Source organism: Nerophis lumbriciformis, linkage group LG10 (assembly GCF_033978685.3).
Source record: "Nerophis lumbriciformis linkage group LG10, RoL_Nlum_v2.1, whole genome shotgun sequence".
Taxonomy (NCBI): Eukaryota; Metazoa; Chordata; class Actinopteri; order Syngnathiformes; family Syngnathidae; genus Nerophis; species Nerophis lumbriciformis.
In genome coordinates, this window is record NC_084557.2 from 9,668,846 (window position 1) to 9,691,530 (window position 22,685).

Sequence of the window (22,685 nt, forward strand, 5' to 3'; positions counted from 1 at the left end):
AGTAGACAAATGAGCAGAAAACAAGCAAAAAGAAAATGCTTTCAGATTCACATCAATGTCCCAAAACCCTTTCGACCCTTGAACGTCGAATCAAACGTCCCACAAACTGAAAAATAAAAATTTCTTGTCCTCTTCCTTCTTAATCTTTGTTGCGTCAGGGCCAGTTCTTCCTCCAAGGGAATTTAAGTTGCTGGTCAATCCCAAGTTCTTTTGGATGCCATATAAGCTGAGTATGAAGGATCACCAGGACAGAATAGGTATATTTTCTAGTTTATTCCAAAGCTTTGGGAGGTCAACTGCCCGAGTTGATCTAAACCTCAAACTCAATAGCCCACTCCTTACACAAAAAGAAAGCCCCCACCTGTCAGGGTAGGAACACGGTCGTATTGTTCTCCTGCCGATAAGACATAAGGGAGTACTACAACTCCTACATTCCAAAGCTTCAAGGTAACACACACAGTGTACTTGCGGACATAAGATGAAAAAATAGAAAGAGTACAAATGGAAAAACACTAGCTGTTTCAAATATGACTATGAATAAAAAGAAATAACTCTTAAATATGTATATATATATACTCTTCACATCTTCTACACTAAGAAAACGTTGATTCCCCTTGAACAAAATCCTTGAAATTGCCACAAATGCGGCAGGACTGAGGATTGGATTGAAGCCATGTTTGTTCCTGATCACATTAAAAAAACTAAAACGTAAACACAACACAAAATGATCGGATTTAAGAGAAAAGTCCGAATTAGGCCTCACACCATGCAGTGTGAACGTGGTCCAGGTCTCATTATCAGCTTCCAGACTTACTCACGGCCCACGTCCTCAGCTAATCATGTTAGACACCCCTCAAGGCAGAAGTCTTGAATTCCACCATGAACAAAATATCCCTTGCCTGTTTAATCTTGGTGCTCTAAAAAAGTATGGCCCAGTAGTACAATTCTCTCAATGGCCCACAGACTCTGTCTAAGACACGGGTCGGCAACCCAAAATGTTGAAAGAGCCATATAGGACCAAACATACAATCATCAATCAATCAATCTTTATTTATATAGCCCTAAATCACAAGTGTCTCAAAGGGCTGCACAAGCCACAACGACATCCTCGGTACAAAGCCCACATACGGGCAAGGAAAAACTCACCCCAGTGGGACGTCGATGTGAATGACTATGAGAAACCTTGGAGAGGACCGCATATGTGGGTAACCCCCCCCCTCTAGGGGAGACCGAAAGCAATGGATGTCGAGTGGGTCTGACATAATATTGTGAGAGTCCAGTCCATAGTGGATCCAACATAATAGTAAGAGTCCAGTCCATAGTGGGGCCAGCAGGACACCATCCCGAGCGGAGACGGGTCAGCAGCGTAGAGATGTTCCCAGCCGATGTACAGGCGAGCGGTCCACCCCGGGTCCCGACTCTGGACAGCCAGCACTTCATCCATGGCCACCGGACCTGTGCCCCCCCCCCCTCAAGGAAAAGGGGAGCAGAGGAGAAAAGAAAAGAAACGGCAGATCAACTGGTCCAACAGGGGGGCTATTTAAAGGCTAGAGTATACAAATGAGTTTTAAGATGGGACTTAAATGCTTCTACTGAGGTAGCATCTCTAATTGTTACCGGGAGGGCATTCCATAGTACTGGAGCCCGAATAGAAAACGCTCTATAGCCCGCAGACTTTTTTTGGGCTCTGGGAATCACTAATAAGCCGGAGTTCTTTGAACGCAGATTTCTTGCCGGGACATATGGTACAATACAATCGACAAGATAGGACGGAGCTAGACCGTGTAGTATTTTATACGTAAGTAGTAAAACCTTAAAGTCACTTCTTAAGTGCACAGGAAGCCAGTGCAGGTGAGCCAGTATAGGCGTAATATGATCAAACTTTCTTGTTCTTGTCAAAAGTCTAGCAGCCGCATTTTGTACCAACTGTAATTTTTTAATGCTAGACATAGGGAGACCCGAAAATAATACATTACAGTAGTCGAGACGAGACGTAACGAACGCATGAATAATGATCTCAGCGTCGCTAGTGGATAAAATAGAACGAATTTTAGCGATATTACGGAGATGAAAGAAGGCCGTTTTAGTAACACTCTTAATGTGTGATTCAAACGAGAGAGTTGGGTCGAAGATAATACCCAGATTCTTTACTGATTCGCCTTGTGTAATTGTTTGGTTGTCAAATGTTAAGGTGGTATTTTTAAATAAATGTCGGTGTTTAGCAGGACCGATAATCAGCATTTCCGTTTTCTTGGCGTTGAGTTGCAAGAAGTTAGCGGACATCCAATGTTTAATTTCATTAAGACACGCCTCCAGCTGACTACAATCCGGCGTGTTGGTCAGCTTTAGGGGCATGTAGAGTTGGGTGTCATCAGCATAGCAATGAAAGCTAACACCGTATTTGCGTATGATGTCGCCTAGCGGCAGCATGTAAATACTAAAGAGTGCAGGGCCAAGAACCGAACCCTGAGGAACTCCGCACGTTACCTTAACATAGTCAGAGGTCACATTATTATGGGAGACGCATTGCATCCTGTCAGTAAGAAAAGAGTTCAACCACGACAAGGCTAAGTCTGACATACCAACAGTGTTGGGTTAGTTACTGAAAAGCAGTAACTAGTTACAGTTACTAGTTACTTCATTTCAAAAGTAACTCAGTTACTAACTCAGTTACTTACACCAAAAAGTAATGAGTTACTGTGAAAAGTAACTATTTAGTTACTTCTTTTTTCTTTTCTTTTTTAAAGCTCCAATTAATGCCCTTTTAGCCTTCATTTCAGTACTGTTATTGCACTGGAGAATAATACAATCTGTTGATCAACTTGACATGCATTTGCATCACTCAACTCTGCTAAGCCATGTGGTCTACATACAACACACAAAGACAAAGATATGTTACAAAGGCCAATTTGTTTCTGGCCAGAACAAATTGACAAAACTATTTTAAATAGCTGCAACATAACATACATAAGTAACAAACAGCATAATAACAGCATAGATGTAAACCAAGAAAGGCACACACTACATACACAAAGTCTAACCAGGCATTTTCTTCCTCAAGTAATTCTTATACAAAATCATGTCTGAAACCCAGAACACTACACATTTCCCCAGTTTTAGTTTAGAGATAAGGAAAGATTGGCCTGGCCCACTAGGATCCCTCTTTATGTTTGTGAACTTTATAGTCTATACATTTAGAGTGATGTGATAATCAAACACTCTAGAAGTCTAGAATGAAAGAGTATATAAGAGAATTGACAGCAACGTTCCCTCTCAGGAGCGCGCATGTGCAATTTCGCACTGCTCAAGCGTCCTCTGCGCACGGCAAATCTATGCCATGCACAAAATCAAATAAAAAAATAAGCGCATAACAATTTTCGACACGACACGGACACGACAGAGAAAACCGTTTTCGTCATCATTGTTCAAATATTGTAACGTCTGTCGAGACGCTTTGAGGACATGAATTCCATCCATCACTTTACTGAGCAAAACTCTTTACTGTCGGCCATAAACACATCACCAAAACATTAGTAAAAAAAATGATATCTAGCAAAACTGGTCATTTTCTGCAGTACAAACCAGACCAAAAGCAACTTTGTTATATCAACAGCAGCCGCTCGCTCTCTCACTTGCGCCAACACTTGCACATATGGCACTTAGCCAGTGATGCGTTTACAGCCACACAAAAAGTCGGACAACTCCAACACCACACATAAAGTGTCATTCCAGGTCGTTACACTATGATTTACCAATCAAATGTGTGCTTATTCTAGTGTCATTTATTAGGAATCTTAATTTATAAATATTAATCATTAAATGCTGTTAGTATATTAAATAAATACTAATAAAAATATATTTTTTTACAAACAGGAAGTTGCAGGAATGTACACATGATCCCCTGCTTACATCTCATTGTGCAACATGTGAATGTTTTAATGGGAACTAAATGCAATGTCTGAAAGGGGTACAAATTATTTCCAAAGCAGGACCTCCACCCAGACAAACAATACAAGTACACAGTTCATGAAAAACAATATTTTTTGTTATTGTCATTGTAAGTGGGCCTAAACACTTATATTAGAAATGGAAATGACTGCTGTCATTTGATTATAATAATAAGAGAATGTTGTCTGTCTATCTGTGTTGGCCCTGTGATGAGGTGGGGACTTGTCCAGGGTGTACCCTGCCTTCCGCCCGAATGCAGCTGAGATAGGCTCCAGCGACCCCGAAAGGGACAAGCGGTAGGAAATGGATGGATGGATGGAGATGTAAGTTGTTATTTAGTGAGGTTTGGGACAGGTGTGCTGCTGGTGTAGCCACAGTGTGCACGTCTAAAGTTGCTCACATGGACTCCACTCAATGCTCAGGGAGTTTTTGCGTTTGCTCACACATGAACAATTAGAGGGAACATTGATTGACAGAGTGTGTACCTTCAGCGGTGAATGGTGGTGGTGGTGGAGGTGAAGTGGCATCAGAGTCTCTGTCTCTCTTTACTAGCTTCGTCGAAGCATGTTGCTATGTAGCTTGTTTCAGCAGATTTGAATTGCTGTTTTGGGCAGTAGATGGCATCTTTGATCCAAAGCACAATTTACATTTAACTAAAATGTTATTTTCTTTGTGCTCGACAAAAGAAAAGTAGTGAAAATATCTCCATGTTAGCAAACTCGGCTCCTGGCTCCGCCATGATCAGACACGCCCCCCCCCCCCTCGCTCCCCACACTCACACTCAGACACACCCACACAGAGCGCATGTCTCTCTCTCTTCTCCGGCTTGTGACACAAGAAGAATCAGCTCAGCGCGCCGATAAAATACACTTTATACTACATAAAAAGTAACGTAAAATAACGCAGTAACGCATCATGTAGTAACGGTAACTGAGTTACTGAATATAAAAAAATAACGCGTTAGATTACTAGTTACCGCCGAAACTAACGGCGTTACAGTAACGCGTTAGTCCCAACACTGCATACCAATACGTGTTTTGATACGCTCTAATAAAATATTATGATCGACGGTATCGAAAGCAGCGCTAAGATCAAGAAGCAGCAACATAGATGACGCATCAGAATCCATCGTCAGCAGTAGATCATTAGTCATTTTTGCGAGGGCTGTCTCCGTAGAGTGATTTGCCCTGAAACCGGATTGAAAAGGTTCACAGAGATTGTTAGACACTAAGTGTTCATTTAGCTGCTGTGCGACAATTTTTTCGAGGATTTTCGAAATAAAGGGAAGGTGGGACACCGGTCGGTAGTTTGCCATGAGGTCAGGATCAAGGTTAGGTCTTTTGAGCAGAGGATGAATAACCGCTTTCTTGAATGCTAGGGGAACAGTGCCAGAGGAAAGTGATAAGTTTATAATATTTAGCACTGATGGACCTAATAATACAAAAAGCTCCTTGATAAGTTTCCCAGGAAGTGGGTCAAGTAAACATGTTGTTTGTTTTATCCCACTTACACGCTGTAATAGTTCCTCTAATGTTATTTCATCAAAAAGAGAGAGACTATTTTGTATTGCAGTATCCGTCGTAGATACAGTTGTATCTGTGTTCATAGAACCCAGTTGTAGCTGGGATGCGTTGTCTTTAATCTCCTTTCTAATGAGTTCAATTTTCTTATTAAAGAAATTCATAAAGTCATCTGCCGAGTGGGTGGAGCTATTGGGAGGAGTCCCTTGTTGGGTTAGCGATGCTACTGTACTAAACAAAAATTATACAAAAAGGTAATCTGTTTGGAGCCGCAAAAAAATTTAAAAGACTTGTATAAGTGTTATAATGAAGACAATATGTGATGTAAGTGGCTAATTAGCTATATTAGCCTACTATCAAAATGACTATGTGTCGCAGGGGACGCAAATCTTTGTTGACAGAACTGTTGAAATGTAATGCAATTTTACAACATTGGAAAACATTAGTAAAACTTCTCAGAGGTTGAGATAACGCCTGGAAATGACTGTCTTAGAATAGATGTGTGTGTCCAAGTTAAAGGAAAAGGCAGGCTGTCTTCTTCTAATGGATTCATTACAATCTTTGCAAGCTGGGTAACGTTTGCTGTGGTCTGGAACAACATGGCACACTAGCAACTATCAGAAATGCTGCCAATATTACATACAGATAATCAGGGGCGCCGAAAAGGGGGGGTAAAGGAGACGGATTCTAGGGCCCATGATGGAGGGGGGCCCAGAAAAGCCCCTAATGATGATGAAATTATAATACAGAAAAAAATAATGACACTGTGTTGGGGGCCCTGTAAAGATTCTTTTCATAGGGCCCAAAATCCCTAGCGGCGCCCCTGCAGATAATGTGTCATGAAACATGGAAAAATAAACTAAATACACAGAGGGAATAAGTAAAATAAATTAAATGAGCTAAAATATACCTACAAACGAGGCATACTGATGCAATATGTACGTACAGCTAGCCTAAATAGCATGTTAGCATCGATTAGCTTGCAGTCATGCAGTGACCAAATATGCCGGATTAGCCCTCCATAACAAGTCAATAACATCAACAAAGCTCACCTTTGTGCATTCACGCACAGTATAAAACGTTTGGTGGACAAAATGAGACAACGGAGGAGTGACATAAAACACGTCTTTCTGTGGCAGCGTCGGAGAAAGTAATGCATGTGAACAAACTGTTGAGTCACAGTCCACACAACTACGGTGAGTTCAAGGGCCGCTGAAATTAGTAGGACAAAACGTTGCTCGCCAAATACTCTCATCAGTAACCGCCATCAGTGTGTGAATGTGTGTGTGTGAATGGGTGAATGTGGAAATGGTGTCAAAGTGCTTTGAGTTCCTTAAAAAAAAAAGAAGGTAGAAAAGCGCTATACAAGTACAACCCATTTACCATCAGTGAAGCATAAACACAAACATATTAAACATTGGGCTTTCTGTCATGTGTGTCCTCCTACAGAAACCCTATTACAACAAAACATGTATTTTTCACCCCATTTTTTTTCTATTTCCATACATTTTTGAAAAAGCTCTATGGAGCCACCAGGGCGCCGCTCAAGAGCCGCAGGCTGACCCCCGGTCTAAGAGCACGATGGCAAAAGCTGCGTTTCCTTTCACTGGAAAGGATTATTTAGGGCTGTCGCCGGAAGGTTCCGGAAACTGAAACCACTCATCACAACAGGAGGGTGTCAGAAATCAATGGGACAGTTCTTTCCCAAAGAAGCTGGTAAAAAAAAAAAAAAAAAAGCCAGGGAGGAGAGGTATTTCAGGGATAAGGTGAACTTTAAATCAAATGGAGGACTTGTGAATTGTCAAGTCTCTCAGGAGCCTCAGAGATAATACATTTATGGTCCGTGTGAAGTATTTTATTATTAAAGTTTGCAGTGTCGGGAGGGCCGCCAAGGCGGGAGCGAAGGTGGAGAGGTGAAGGCACCCGGCAGGTAAGAACTTCTTCACAGATAATGCCACAAAGAAGTAAATCATTCATACAACTGTGAAAATACCAGAGCCCAGAGGTCATACGATTCGGGATTCAACCAAGAATGTCTTTGAAGTATCATAGAGCCACAACAACATGGTGCAAGACCTTGGTGAAGATTGAATCCGATTTGAGTTTTTTCCTTTGGATTTTTCGCAACAGAACAGAAAGGTGCTAATGAGAGATGAATGCTCACATTATCAAATGTTCTATCAAGGGCCTGATCTACTAAAGGTTGGGGTGTAACTAAACAAGAACAAACTTGCAAAGCTGATCTACTAAACCTGTGTGCTGAGGATTGCATCTCTTAAAGGCCTACTGAAATGCGATTTTATTATTTAAACGGGGATGGCTGGTCCATTCTATGTGTCATACTTGATCATTTCGCGATATTGCCATACTTTTGCTGAAAGGATTTAGTAGAGAACATCGACGATAAAGTTCGCAACTTTTGGTCGCTGATAAAAAAGCCTTGCCTGTACCGGAAGTAGCAGACGAGTAGCGTGACGTCACAGGTTGTGGAGCTCCTCACATCCGCACATTGTTTACAATCATGGCCACCAGCAGCGAGAGCGATTCGGACCGAGAAAGCGACGATTTCCCCATTAATTTGAGCGAGGATGAAAGATTCGTGGATGAGGAAAGTGAGAGTGAAGGACTAGAGGGCAGTGGGAGCGATTCAGATAGGGAAGATGCTGTGAGAGGCGGGTGGGACCTGATATTCAGCTGGGAATGACTAAAACAGTAAATAAACACAAGACATATATATACTCTATTAGCCACAACACAACCAGGCTTATATTTAATATGCCACAAATTAATCCCGCATAACAAACACCTCCCCCCTCCCGTCCATATAACCCGCCAATACAACTCAAACACCTGCACAACACACTCAATCCCACAGCCCAAAGTATTGTTCACCTCCCCAAAGTTCATACAGCACATATATTTCCCCAAAGTCCCCAAAGTTACGTACGTGACATGCACATAGCGGCACGCACGTACGGGTAAGCGATCAAATGTTTGGAAGCCGCAGCTGCATGCGTACTCACGGTACCGCGTCTGCGTATCCAACTCAAAGTCCTCCTGGTAAGAGTCTCTGTTGCCCCAGTTCTCCACAGGCCAATGGTAAAGATTGACTGTCATCTTTCGGGAATGTAAACAATGAAACACCGGCTGTGTTATCCGGCACAACAGTCAGGGGGTGCATTCTACGGCGGGGGTGCGTTATCCGGCACAACACCTGCCGCAATACACCGCTTCCCACCTACAGCTTTCTTCTTTGCTGTCTCCATTGTTCATTGAACAAATTGCAAAAGATTCACCAACACAGAAGTCCAGAATACTGTGGAATTTTGCGATGAAAACAGACGACTTAATAGCTGGCCACCATGCTGTCCCAAAATGTCCTCTACAATCCGTGACGTCACGCGCAGACGTCATTATACCGAGACGTTTTCAGCAGGATATTTCGCGCAAAATTTAAAATTGCACTTTAGTAAGCTAACCCGGCCGTATTGGCATGTGTTGCAATGTTAAGATTTCATCATTGATATATCAACTATCAGACTGCGTGGTCGGTAGTAGTGGGTTTCAGTAGGCCTTTAAAGGAGCGAAATTGGGAGCGTGATTCATTTAGCGTGTCTGTCCTGATATATATATCTACATACATATTAGGGTTGTCTCCATTTCGTATTTTGATACTTTTCTAAATAAAGGGGACCACAAAAAATGGCATTATTGGCTTTATTTTAACAAAAAAATCTTAGGGTACATTAAACATATGTTTATTATTTCAAGTGTGTCCTTAAATAAGATAGTGAACATACTAGACAACTTGTCTTTTAGTAGTAAGTAAACAAACAACGGCTCCTAATTAGTCTGCTGACATATGCAGTAACATATACTCAGTGGCCTAGTGGTTAGAGTGTCCGCCCTGAGATGGGTAGGTCGTGAGTTCAAACCCCGGCCGAGTCATACCAAAGACTATAAAAATGGGAGCCATTACCTCCCTGCTTGGCACTCAGCATCAAGGGTTGGAATTGGGGGTTAATTTACCAAAAGAAAAAAATTCCCGGGGGTGATCAAGTGGATGGGTCAAATGCAGAGGACAAATTTCACCACACCTAGTGTGTGTGTGTGTGTGTGTGTGACAATCATTGGTACTTTAACCGGCCAAGTCATACCAAAGACTATAAAAATGGGAGCCATTACCTCCCTGCTTGGCACTCAGCATCAAGGGTTGGAATTGGGGGTTAAATCACCAAAAATGATGAAAAAAATTCCCGGGCGTGGCCACCGCTGCTGCCCACTGCTCCTCTCACCTCCCAGGGGGTGATCAAGGGTGATGGGTCAAATGCAGAGAATAATTTCGCCACACCTAGTGTGTGTGTGACAATCATTGGTACTTTAACTTTAACAGTAGTGATGATGACGTCCACATTTTCAAATGGAGGAGAAAAAAAAGTCCTCCTTTCTGTCCAATACCACATGAAAGTGCTTGCTTTTTGCCATCTTATTTGTCCAGCTTCCATACTCCTTTTTATACACTTTACATGAAATACATTGGCGGAAAATTCCATAGCTTGCTAGCTTGTGCACGCCAGAGACTCTTATTTTGTTAGCGCAGGCAGGATGGAGCAGGGCTTTTATTGTGAAAACAGGAACTGCGCTGTCGGTCTTTGGAGTTTTGACGGCAGGTACGGCGCGAGAGTCTGTTGAAATAAAAAGTGTTTCTCGCCTTCCTGTCGGTCATTTTTTCTTAATACTGGTCTGGCAGCAGCCAGCGTCATCTCACAAGACCCTCGGGTGCCGTGAATGTCAATCAAGTGACCAAAGTAACACATTTTTAGGTCTATTTTTTTTTACTGCCTGGCTGGCGATGGACTGACACACCCTCGCCATCGACGTAATGGGCACCCCTGACGTGAGGTAACCAAGGAGAAATGATCCACAACACCCCCAAAATCTAAACAGTCATTTCTGACATTTCCTTCAAATTCCATCCAAAACTTTTTGAGTTATGTTGCTAACTAACTAATTGTCAAATAAACCTTGTTGATTACATTTACACCCTGGCAAAGGTAAATATTCAATACATTACATTCTAATGAAGAGAATGTAGATAAATAAAGACATAATTTAAAAAAATGCAGGATGTACAGCAATAACTTATCATATATTGAATAATAATTCAGTTAAAAATGTCCAGTGACGTGCAGTCACTAGAGGCCATCATGGAAAGAAAAAAAAAGTAAAAATAATTATTTTTTTAATTAAATTGTTATATGTATCCAGTGATTATACTATAATGTTATTTTCCATTTAACTTCACCCGTTTTAGATGATTTTTATTTAAAATCGCTGAATTTTCACATTTGCCGTTCAAATACTGAGAAGAGACGGTGCGGTGATCAGCAGCCAGTTGAGGCACGTCACTCAGTGCCTCAACATGGATTGCGGACTCGGCTAACTGCTGGCCTGCTGTGCAGTGAGACCGTATTGCTATATGAATTATATTATACATTTCCATAGTTTAGTTAGCTGAGGTATATAATGTACAGTGTATTTTGTCAACAACTGTATGTGTGTAACGTATTTCTTGTGCTGAGCGATCATAAAACGGCTGCAAAAGACGCACTGGCTGAGGCTCGCCTCCTGCACCCGCGCCGTAGAATGCACGGCAACCCCTGACGGGAGTGTTATATCAACTAAAGCCCACACTTAAACTTTCCACGTGCAAGATTGAATCTATTTAAAAAAGTTATTTCATAAGAAGCCAAAAAGTGCAAAAACAATAATGTTCGTGTTGGAGGAGTTGTGAATGACTGCAGGGCCACAACATTAGGTACACCTGCAGACTGCAGGTGTACCTAATTCACAACTCCTCCAACACGAACATTATTGTTTTTGCACTTTTTGGCTTCTTATCAAATAACTTTTGTAACCTATTTTTATGGGCTTTCCTCTTTGTGATGTTAAGTTCCTGTTATGCACTGTTATACAGTATATGTATTGAGCTCTTATTTTGAAGGCGCTAAGAGCGGAAGTGATGACACGTTGGAGTGGAGCGGAAGTTTTTGAAAGAAGGTAAATAAAGTGGTCCTCGTGTAAACTGGAGCCTCCGTGTTTGTTATTTTGTAGTTTCATACAGTATAGGCGACATTTATAAACCCTTGGTTACACTTTTTTAAATAGATTCAATCTTGCACGTGGAAAATTTAAGTGAGGGCTTTAGTTGATATAACACTCTCGTCAGGGGGTGCATTAATCCAGCACAACAGTGGCTCATGGACTTATTTTATAAGTAAAGGTAAGACCATAATAACGTTTTTTTTAATTAAATGTGCTTTTTTGTGTGCTACAGTTTGTATGTGTAAAGTTAAAGTTTAGTTAAAGTACCAATGATTGTCACACACACACTAGGTGTAATGAAATTTGTCCTCTGCATTTGACCCATCACCCTTGATCACCCCCTGGGAGGTGAGGGGAGCAGTGGGCAGCAGCGGCGCCGCGCCCGGGAATAATTTTTTGGTGATTTAACCCCCAATTCCAAGCCTTGATGTTGAGTGCCAAGCAGGGAAGAATGCTGGTATGAGCTTTTAAACATAACCCGTTAACTGCTGCCAATCAAATGGTGAATAAGATACTCTTTAGGGTTCATATGTTTGTAAATCTGACTGTGATGAAGTCAGTGCCTCACCAGCCATCAACCTTACCGCACGTCACTGAAAATGTCCAAGAGGTTTTACTGTGTTAGTTATTTCTAACGGATATAACATTCAGCACATTGCAAGGGTAAATATTACTGATAAACTATGTTTTTTTCCCCCATTAAGATGAATCGATATTCCTTAGTTAAGATTCTGGAGGGAATGCATAGATTTGACAGTGAAAGGCTTCTGTAAAAGATGTCACATCCAAGAGGAGAACATCATCACGTACTTAACTAACCTGCCTTCAAAAACAATCACTTGGCCTTTGATCGAGAAGGAACTCTCCCAGGATTTGGCCCACTCGGTTCCTGCGTCGTGTGGGATAAATGAATACTTGGCTTCTATAAGCGGCCGTAATCTTATGAAAACAATGGCGTCCCTTCTTAGCAGCAGAATAACACGTCCTCTTTCTGTAATGTGGATTTGCTCAACAAGAGAAAGTTATGAACCCAAACATAAATGACGATACTGACGTTGCTTCACCGTTGTCTCAATAATTGTCATGTCTGTGTAATCATGTTTTGTTTTAGTCATGTTTTGTTTAGTTATTGGACTCTTTAGTTTCTGGCTTTTCACTCCCTTGTCTTGTTTCCATGATTACCCATTAGTTTCACCTGTTCCACGTTTGGACTCATTGTGCACTCTTGTTTGTCACCATAGCAACCCATTAGTTTTCACCTGTCACGTCACGCACCTGTTTCACGTTTTGAGTCATGCACCTGTTTTCGTTAATCATGTCTGTAGTATTTAAGTTCATTGTTTTCAGTTTGTCTGTGTGGTGACATCCCACAATTATGCTCTGCACATTTCTGACACTTGATTTCATGTCCATCGTTCATGCTGCTCCTTTTAGTCCATGCCAAGTAAGTTTTGTTTATTAATGCTATAGTCTTTTGGTTTCATAGTTTGTTCTCCGCCACTGTGCGCGCTTTTCGTTTGTACTTATTTTTGCTATAGTCTTTTGGTTTCATAGTTTGTTTTCCGCCACTGTGCGCGCTTTTCGTTTGTACTTTATTTTGATGTATTAAATAAATCATGTATTTACATTCCCGTCTCGCCCGAGCCAACTTTCCGTTGCATTCCGGAAAAGCAAACACCCAGGACCAAGTCTTGACAATAATACTGCAAATAATGAGATAGTTTCTATTTCATTCTGATTTGGCGCGTTACTATACTGTATCTCTCTAGCACCAACCTACAATATGCTTACTCAGCAAAACAGCCGCAATAATTTGCTGATTGTGCTATTTTAGTGTGTTTTAAAGAATCTACATTCCATACACTTCCTTTTGATCTAGATCACAGGTGTCAAACTCAAGGCCCGGGGGCCAGATCTGGCCCGCAAACACCTGGAAATGATATGTGTCAATAAAGTAGTTCATATTTTCTCACTAAATGTTCTTCATTTTGACAGAAAAAATATATGTCCTGCTTGAAACTGCATACCTTTTAAACTTTAATAGTATGCAATATTGCAACAAATATTGTCAGAGCATGTTGGTGACGAACCCCAAGATGCAGAGACGGCAGGCATTGAACAGGAAAACATGATTTAATTTAACACTATAGCAAAAAAACAAACAAAAGGGTACAAACAAAAGGCGCGCACAAGGCAGAGAACAAACTTGGCTATGAACTAAAATAGCACAAAGGCTAAATGTGGACAAGAAACAAAAACACTTACTGTGACACGAAGGAACTATGACATGAGCAGAGTGAACAAAAGTAGACAGAGCTACAACGACAAGTATTATGACAGGTAGTAGTGACATCGACAATGACAATAATCCAGCAGTGACTGGAGGGTAGGGCAGGTATAAATAGCAGCTGGCTGATTGACACCAGGTGTGGCCAGGTGCCAATCAGCCACAGCTGAGGGGACACAGCACTCAGGGAGACAAACCGGAAACAGAACCAAAACAAGAGCGCTGACAGGAAATACTACACACACAGAGGAAAAACTAAAACACAACCAAACTGTGAGGGGCAAGCCTGACAAATATTACAGTATGTTATCATACTTTCCAAACATGTTTTGCTTCAATAAAAATAAATACTCAAACCATACTTGCCAACCTTGAGACCTCCAAATTCGGGAGATTTGGGGGTGGGGGGGTTAAGGGGGAGGAGTATATTTATAGTTAGAATTCACTGAAATTCAAGTATTTCCTACAAAATAAAATAAATACTTGACTTTCAGTGAATTCTAGCTATATATATATATATATATATATATATATATATATATATATATATATATATATATATACATACATTTATTTTAATGTATAATTCCATGACTGGATGTAATAAGGAGTCAGAAAAAATACAAATAAAAATACAATTAATTTTGATGTTTTTAGCAAAATATAGTAAAAATGTATTTAGTTTTTTTTTTAAATTAATAAATATATTTATTTTTAGGTAAGATAAACATAATAATACAATTTATCTCTAGTCTGGATGATTTAGTTCTTGTCACCCTGTTGTCCTCCCGTCATAAAAAAAGGCTGTCCTCACTCAGGTCCGCATGGAGCTGGAGGTGGCGTGGCCTCCAGCTCCGGCTGAAAATTGGGAGATTTTCGGGAGAATATTTGTCCCGGGAGGTTTTCGGGAGAGGCGCTGAATTTCGGAAGTCTCCCGGAAAATTCGGGAGGGTTGGCAAGTATGGTAACACAACATTTTTTTTTCCATAAGCTGTGTACTAGCATTGTATGTCTGGGTGGTGGTCCTGCTTTGGAAATAATTTGTACCCCTTTCCGATATCGCATTTAGTTCCCACTAAAACATTCACATGTTGCACAATGAGATGTAAACATGGGATCATGTGTCCAAACGTACATTCCTGTAACTTTCTGTATATCTTTATTAGTATTTATTTGATATAATAACATAATTTCATGATTAATATTTATCAATTAAGATTAAATTAAGAAAAAAAACATTTTATTTTTCACTAAAGAAGGGTTCGGTGAAAGCGCATGTGAAACTGGTGGGGTTCAGTACCTCCTACAAGGTTAAGAACCACCGAACTATATGATTTGCCTGAGAAGCTGGAAAGAACAAAAAAATAAATAAATATGGCATCCAAAAACTGTGTGCAAGCTCACGCAAAAATGCATGAACCTCATAATTTGATGCTTTGGCATTGTTAAACACAATTATCCAACATTTTAACAGCATTTATAAGACAGAAAAGACAACATTCATCATATCTTCTGTATCACTCCGATCATTTTGAACATTTTCTTAGGTAAAGATCAGAGACTTTGCACATTTTCTGATCATATCGAGAGGACTGGAATCGGAGCTGAGGCTGTAGCGAGTTGCGCCTACCCTTTAATTGCGCAATCCTTCATAAACCGGGTTGGATTGTGTCACCAATACGAACATTTATTATACAGCATGACCTTCTCCAGCCTGAGTAATGTCTTTAATCTAAGTGTGACAATCAATCCGTGTCCTTTATTTAACCAGGTGGAAAACAACTCATTGGGATTAAAATCTCTTTCCCAAGAGTGTCCTGGCAAAGTGGGCAGCAAAAGAAAGTTACAAAAAAATATGTGTAACAACAACAAAAGCAGCAACGGTCACACACCACAGGTAAAAATATAAATTACCGGTACTTAGCAAATGAATATAAAACGATTTAAAATGGACTGAAATTCCCCCAAAGTGGTCAGCTCAGGTAACCTCAGATCCTTTTGCAAGTCATTCCAAGACCAGGGACCTGCATAACTGAAGGCTTTGTCCCCCAAAATTTGTGTTGGCTCTATCGGACATCAGTGTTCTTGCTACTCGGACGATGAACTGCAGACAAATGTCGTACGACGAGGCACACGAAACATAGCCTCACTGTGAAGGCTATGTACTGTAGTTGTAATAACACGCATGTCGCCTCTATCATGATCAATATTAAAGTGACTCACTCGATGGACAGTCAGTTGTCTGATTGGTCCAGCTGGCCGGGGACATTTCCGGTTGATTTTGGGTAAGCACTCCATTTATGTCGAAATAGCTTGTCTCCAACATTTATACAATCCAACACAATTCAACACAAGGAAGAAAGAACATCAGAAAGAATGCGAAAAAGAGACAACTGGAAGGTTTACAAGAAGCCTAAAACAAAAATCCGAACACAGGAAATCTTAACAAATTCAAACAATGGATTAAGGAGGTGATCAAACTAAGGAAGCGGCCCAAGGAAACCATCAATCGGGTTGAGGGAGCATACCTTGCATACCTGGGACTCCCTCCTCTATTAACCATCAAGGGGGGGTGCCAACCAACCAGGTAGACTTGACAGGTATGCCTGGTTGGCCACGCCTATAAGAACTGCTGAAAGGCAACACGTCACAATGGTCAGGTGAACCTTCTGATGAAGACTGCAGATGACAGTCAAAATATATCAGGTAAAAATTCCATCCAATATACTGAAAATAGTCTGATTACAAGAATATTTGACAAAGTATATGAATAAGAAGACATAATGAACCTTTTTGAGCAGCTTGTCTCCTAGTTACACATTTATAGCGTCGTCGCTTTCATCTCACTCTCCCGGCTCCCCGTCTGCTCCACCGTTTTACCCACTTCTTTGTGCCCGCTTCTATAAGCAGTAGTTCATCCTCAGTATGTTCAGCTTCAAAAAGATGAGGTTGTGAATCTTCATTGGTCCAAAAAAAAGTCGTCTTCGTTGTTTGTTACCAAATCTACCATGATTATAACACACGCGTGTTTGATTCCGGAAGTAGGAACACATATTTGTTGCCAGAAGTCAGTGCACTGCTATGGAAACGGAAATCAATGCGCCAAAGAAATCAGTCCTGGAAATGAGTCAAATGATGAAAATACGGTAAATATTGTACAAATGACATATTGTTATGTAGGTGTCTGTTACTAAATTATACATATACTTGCAGTGTGTATATTGTACATATTGTTATGAAGGTGTCTGTTACTAAATTATATATATACTTGCAGTGTGTATATTGTACATATTCCATATTGTTATGAAGGTGTCTGTTACTACATTATATATATATATATATATATATATATATTTATATATATATATATATATATATATATATATATACTTGCAGTGTGTATATTGTACATATTACATATTGTTATGAAGGTGTCTGTTACTACATTATATATATATACTTGCAGTGTGTATATTGTACATATTGTTATGAAGGTGTCTGTTACTACATTATATATACTTGCAGTGTGTATATTGTATATATTGTTATGAAGGTGTCTGTTACTACATTATATATATATACTTGCAGTGTGTATATTGTACATATTGTTATGAAGGTGTCTGTTACTACATTACATATATACTTGCAGTATATTGTACATATTGTTATGAAGGTGTCTGTTACTACATTATATATATACTTGCAGTGTGTATATTGTACATATTACATATTGTTATGAAGTGTTTGTTACTACATTATATATATATACTTGCAGTGTGTATATTGTAAATATTACATATTATTATGAAGGTGTCTGTTACTACATTATATATATATATATATACTTGCAGTGTGTATAGTGTACATATTGTTATGAAGGTGTCTGTTACTACATTATATATATATACTTGCAGTGCGTATATTGTACATATTGTTATGAAGGTGTCTGTTACTACATTATATATATATACTTGCAGTGTATATTGTATATATTGTTATGAAGGTGTCTGTTACTACATTATATATATACTTGCAGTGTGTATATTGTACATATTGTTATGAAGTGTTTGTTACTACATTATATATATATACTTGCAGTGTGTATATTGTACATATTACATATTATTATGAAGGTGTCTGTTACTACATTATATATATATATATATATATATACTTGCAGTGTGTATAGTGTACATATTGTTATGAAGGTGTCTGTTACTACATTATATATATATATACTTGCAGTGCGTATATTGTACATATTGTTATGAAGGTGTCTGTTACTACATTATATATATATATACTTGCAGTGTGTATATTGTATATATTGTTATGAAGGTGTCTGTTACTACATTATATATATACTTGCAGTGTGTATATTGTACATATTGTTATGAAGGTGTCTGTTACTACATTACATATATACTTGCAGTATATTGTACATATTGTTATGAAGGTGTCTGTTACTACATTATATATATATACTTGCAGTGTGTATATTGTACATATTGTTATGAAGTGTTTGTTACTACATTATATATATACTTGCAGTGTGTATATTGTACATACTACATATTGTTATGAAGGTGTCTGTTACTACATTATATATATATATATATATATATATATATATACTTGCAGTGTGTATATTGTATATATTGTTATGAAGGTGTCTGTTACTACATTATATATATATATATATATATACTTGCAGTGTGTATATTGTACATATTGTTATGAAGGTGTCTGTTACTACATTACATATATACTTGCAGTATATTGTACATATTGTTATGAAGGTGTCTGTTACTACATTATATATATATATACTTGCAGTGTGTATATTGTACATATTGTTATGAAGTGTTTGTTACTACGGTACATTATATATATATACTTGCAGTGCATATATTGTACATATTACATATTGTTATGAAGGTGTCTGTTACTACATTTTATATATATATATATATATATATATATATATATATATATATATATACTTGCAGTGTGTATATTGTACATATTGTTATGAAGGTGTCTGTTACTACATTATATATATACTTGCAGTGTGTATATTGTACATATTACATATTGTTATGAAGGTGTCTGTTACTACATTATATATATACTTGCAGTGTGTATATTGTATATATTGTTATGAAGGTGTCTGTTACTACATTATATATATACTTGCAGTGTGTATATTGTACATATTGTTATGAAAGTGTCTGTTACTACATTATATATATACTTGCAGTGTGTATATTGTACATATTGTTATGAAGGTGTCTGTTACTACATTATATATATACTTGCAGTGTGTATATTGTACATATTGTTATGGAGGTGTCTGTTACTACATTATATATACTTGCAGTGTGTATATTGTACATATTGTTATGGAGGTGTCTGTTACTACATTATATATATAGACTTGCAGTGTGTATATTGTACATATTACATATTGTTATGAAGGTGTCTGTTACTACATTAAATATATACTTGCAGTGTGTATATTGTAAATATTACATATTGTTATGAAGGTGTCTGTTACTACATTATGTATATTCTTGCAGTGTGTATATAAAACATTGGAGGCTTTGGAAGTTGTTTTAAAGGTATTTGAAGGCTACAACAGTGACTCCCATTAGTCATAGCTTTCAAGCTATTATTTTTAAAATCCTTAAGAAATAAAGAAATGTGTGTTCTTGTCTCTCATGATTGTGGACCACAGGCAAAAAAAAAAAAAGTGCAGTTTCCCTTTAATGCAATGTACATAGCACATTATTCAAATATCTCAATGCATTTGTGTATTTTTCTCAGGTAAAGAATGACTTTAATAACATCCTAACTACTACTGGGTGGCATCCCATGAATTTACAATAATTAGCCAAGCGGATTTATTTTTACGAGTCCCTTGACTTTTCAATCCTAATTGCGCCGTGTTATAAAAGCACTAAGTCAAAGCACTACTGTAAGTGCAGGAATTCTTCATGTATTAACATTACCGAGATAAAAATGCATGCACATTAAAAGACGAGCGAGCATGTGCCTCGGTAAAACCTCATTAAAAACACTAAGCGGCAAAAAGGATGGGTAATTAATGTGCATGACTCAGCCTCTGAAGTGTGATTCATTGTGAGGCTGCATCAAAGACACATTGCAAACTCCATTTTAGGGCAAACACCTTTTCCTTGTGTCGTCTTTAAAGTAATCGCATTAAACAGGTGATTTAGTACGGTGGTGGAAAAGTCCAAACATCATCATGTGAGACTTCAGCTCAGTGAGCATCTAAGACAAGGATGTCCAACATGAGATGAGTTTGCCAAATATGAAATGTAGCTGCATTTTTAAATGAAAGAAACTGCTGTTCTCAATATGTCCACTGGATGTCGCAATAGAAATTCAGTTAGGCAAGCAAATAGTTTACTAGGTACACCAGGCAAGAGTCTGTTCTGTAATCAAAGGCGATGGCTGTTTACGACCCCCGTCCCTTAGAAACAGCTGTTGCCATGTAATCAGGGAAAGTCCAAATAAAACAGGAGGCGTACAATCTTTCGTCAGGAGCGTGGGACGACACTGTGCAAGGGTACAGTGTCTACTCTACGCGTTTCTCCTCATTGAGCCAAATTTAATTATGTCTCAGTTTAATTCCTTGCTTCTTGTCTTGTTTAATAGAGGTCATCAGTGTTTGAACCTGGCAGTGATAAAACTTCTTTCTTGTTTGGAAGATACATACAATTATACATACATACGGTTATTCATTTGTGCACATAATAAATATTTATAAAGTGTTTGGATGTATTCATTTATGTAACATTTTCATGAAATGTAATATTAGCTGACAAACAGTAAATCAACGTAATATTTTGATATTTACACATGCATATTTTACTAGAATACCCTTATGAGCATTACATATATCAAAATCAAGTACCTATTGTACTGTTTACTTGTTGAAATACCCTTCAAATACATTTTTGGCAGCAGCAAAGTGGTCGTTCGGGTAAATATTTGCTCTAAAAAGGGTGTCAGCGGTGTACTGAACACTATAAGATTTTAATTTCAAGTTAATATTTACCTAAACAACACTTTCAAATGCTAAGTTATTTGTTGTATTCTTTAATTACTTGTAAACATAAGTGCTTCTCACCAGTGATTTGGCAATCAAGCGCTGACCCACATTGTGGAGTTTTTTAAACACAAATAATGCATCTTATATTGAATGAAAATACATTAAAGTGCAGTTCGAATTTGAGGGGCTGTAAAATAATGTGTAAAACAAGTTAAATGATTATTTCAGGAACAACTTGTTTTTTTTACATACACAAACAAACAAAAAGAACACAAAGTGTCTGCAGAGTTTTTTTTAGTACATGTTATAACAGATGAGTGGAATCTTTGCAGACACAAACAAAAAGTCTGATTAAAAATATTTAGATATAAAAATGCCTTTTTTGATTAAATTAGTGGGTGTGTTGATTCTCCCAGTCGGGACCAACACAGTCACATAGACATTCTGAGTGCCTGCAAGTCCCGAAACGGGGCAGGATTACTGGTGCGCTGCTCCTTTTTAATGTTGTGTTTCAACTTCTACGCTCATGTTAGTCATATTACTTTATTTTGTTCTTCTGGGCTGCACTTCCAGCTGTGTAAGAGGAAGAGGCACAACGATGATTGAACATTAATTACGTCGCGACGAGCCTCACTTTCGTGACGATGGAACGAGATGGGTACCACACTCAGAAAAACACACGCAAGCGTACACAAACACACACACAGGATTACGGTCAATAAAGGAGGATTGGTCCTTGCAGGATTATACTGAGCACTGTTGATTCCCTACCGTTTACAGTAACAGACTTTTAAAGTTAAAGTTTAAAGTACCAATGATAGTCACACACACACTAGGTGTGGTGAAATGTGTCCTCTGCATTTGACCCATCCCCTTGTTCACCCCCTGGGAGGTGAGGGGAGCAGTGAGCAGCAGCGGTGGCCACGCTCGGGAATCATTTTGGTGATTTAACCCCCAATGCCAACTCTTGATGCTGAGTGCCAAGCAGGGAGGTAATAAGCAATCTCTGATGGACAAATCTGGGTTTGGAGGTTTTTTGATTGATTGATTGATTGAAACTTTTATTAGTAGATTGCACAGTACAGTACATATTCCGTACAATTGACCACTAAATGGTAACACCCCAATCAGTTTTTCAACTTGTTTAAGTCGGGGTCCACGTAGATCAATACATAGTTGCCAGGAGAACGCTACATTTCAGACTGCATTGTGCCGAGTGTGACATTTAGTGGAGGAGGAATTATGGTGTGGGGTTGGGTTTTCAGGAGTTGGGCTTGGCCCCTTAGTTCCAGTGAAAGGAACTTTGAATGCTCCAGGATACCAAAACATTTTGGACGATTCCATGGGATGGCACTTCAAGTTCATATGTGAGTAAAGGCAGGTGGCCAAATACTTTTGACAACTTTTGTGTACAATCAATCAATGTTTACAATATGACAGTGGCAGCTGTGCTCAAAGATCAAATCAGTGCATCTTCTTTTCCAGGACTTCCTATAGCCGGTAGGGGTCAAAAGTCGTACCTGCCATCTTCAATTCTACAGTACAACTTTAATTTAATAATTCCTCTAAAGGCCTAGTGGCCACATGCGTGGACAGCACCTTTTGGCTCTTATTTCCAAAATTGTGTACACTGAATTGGGGTCTTATGGCCGCTTAAGTGGACACTTATACTGCCATCTGGTGGTGTCAGAAGAGTATAACATACAATGGAAGTTGGAAAAAAAAAAAAAGTGTAAAAATAAGAATT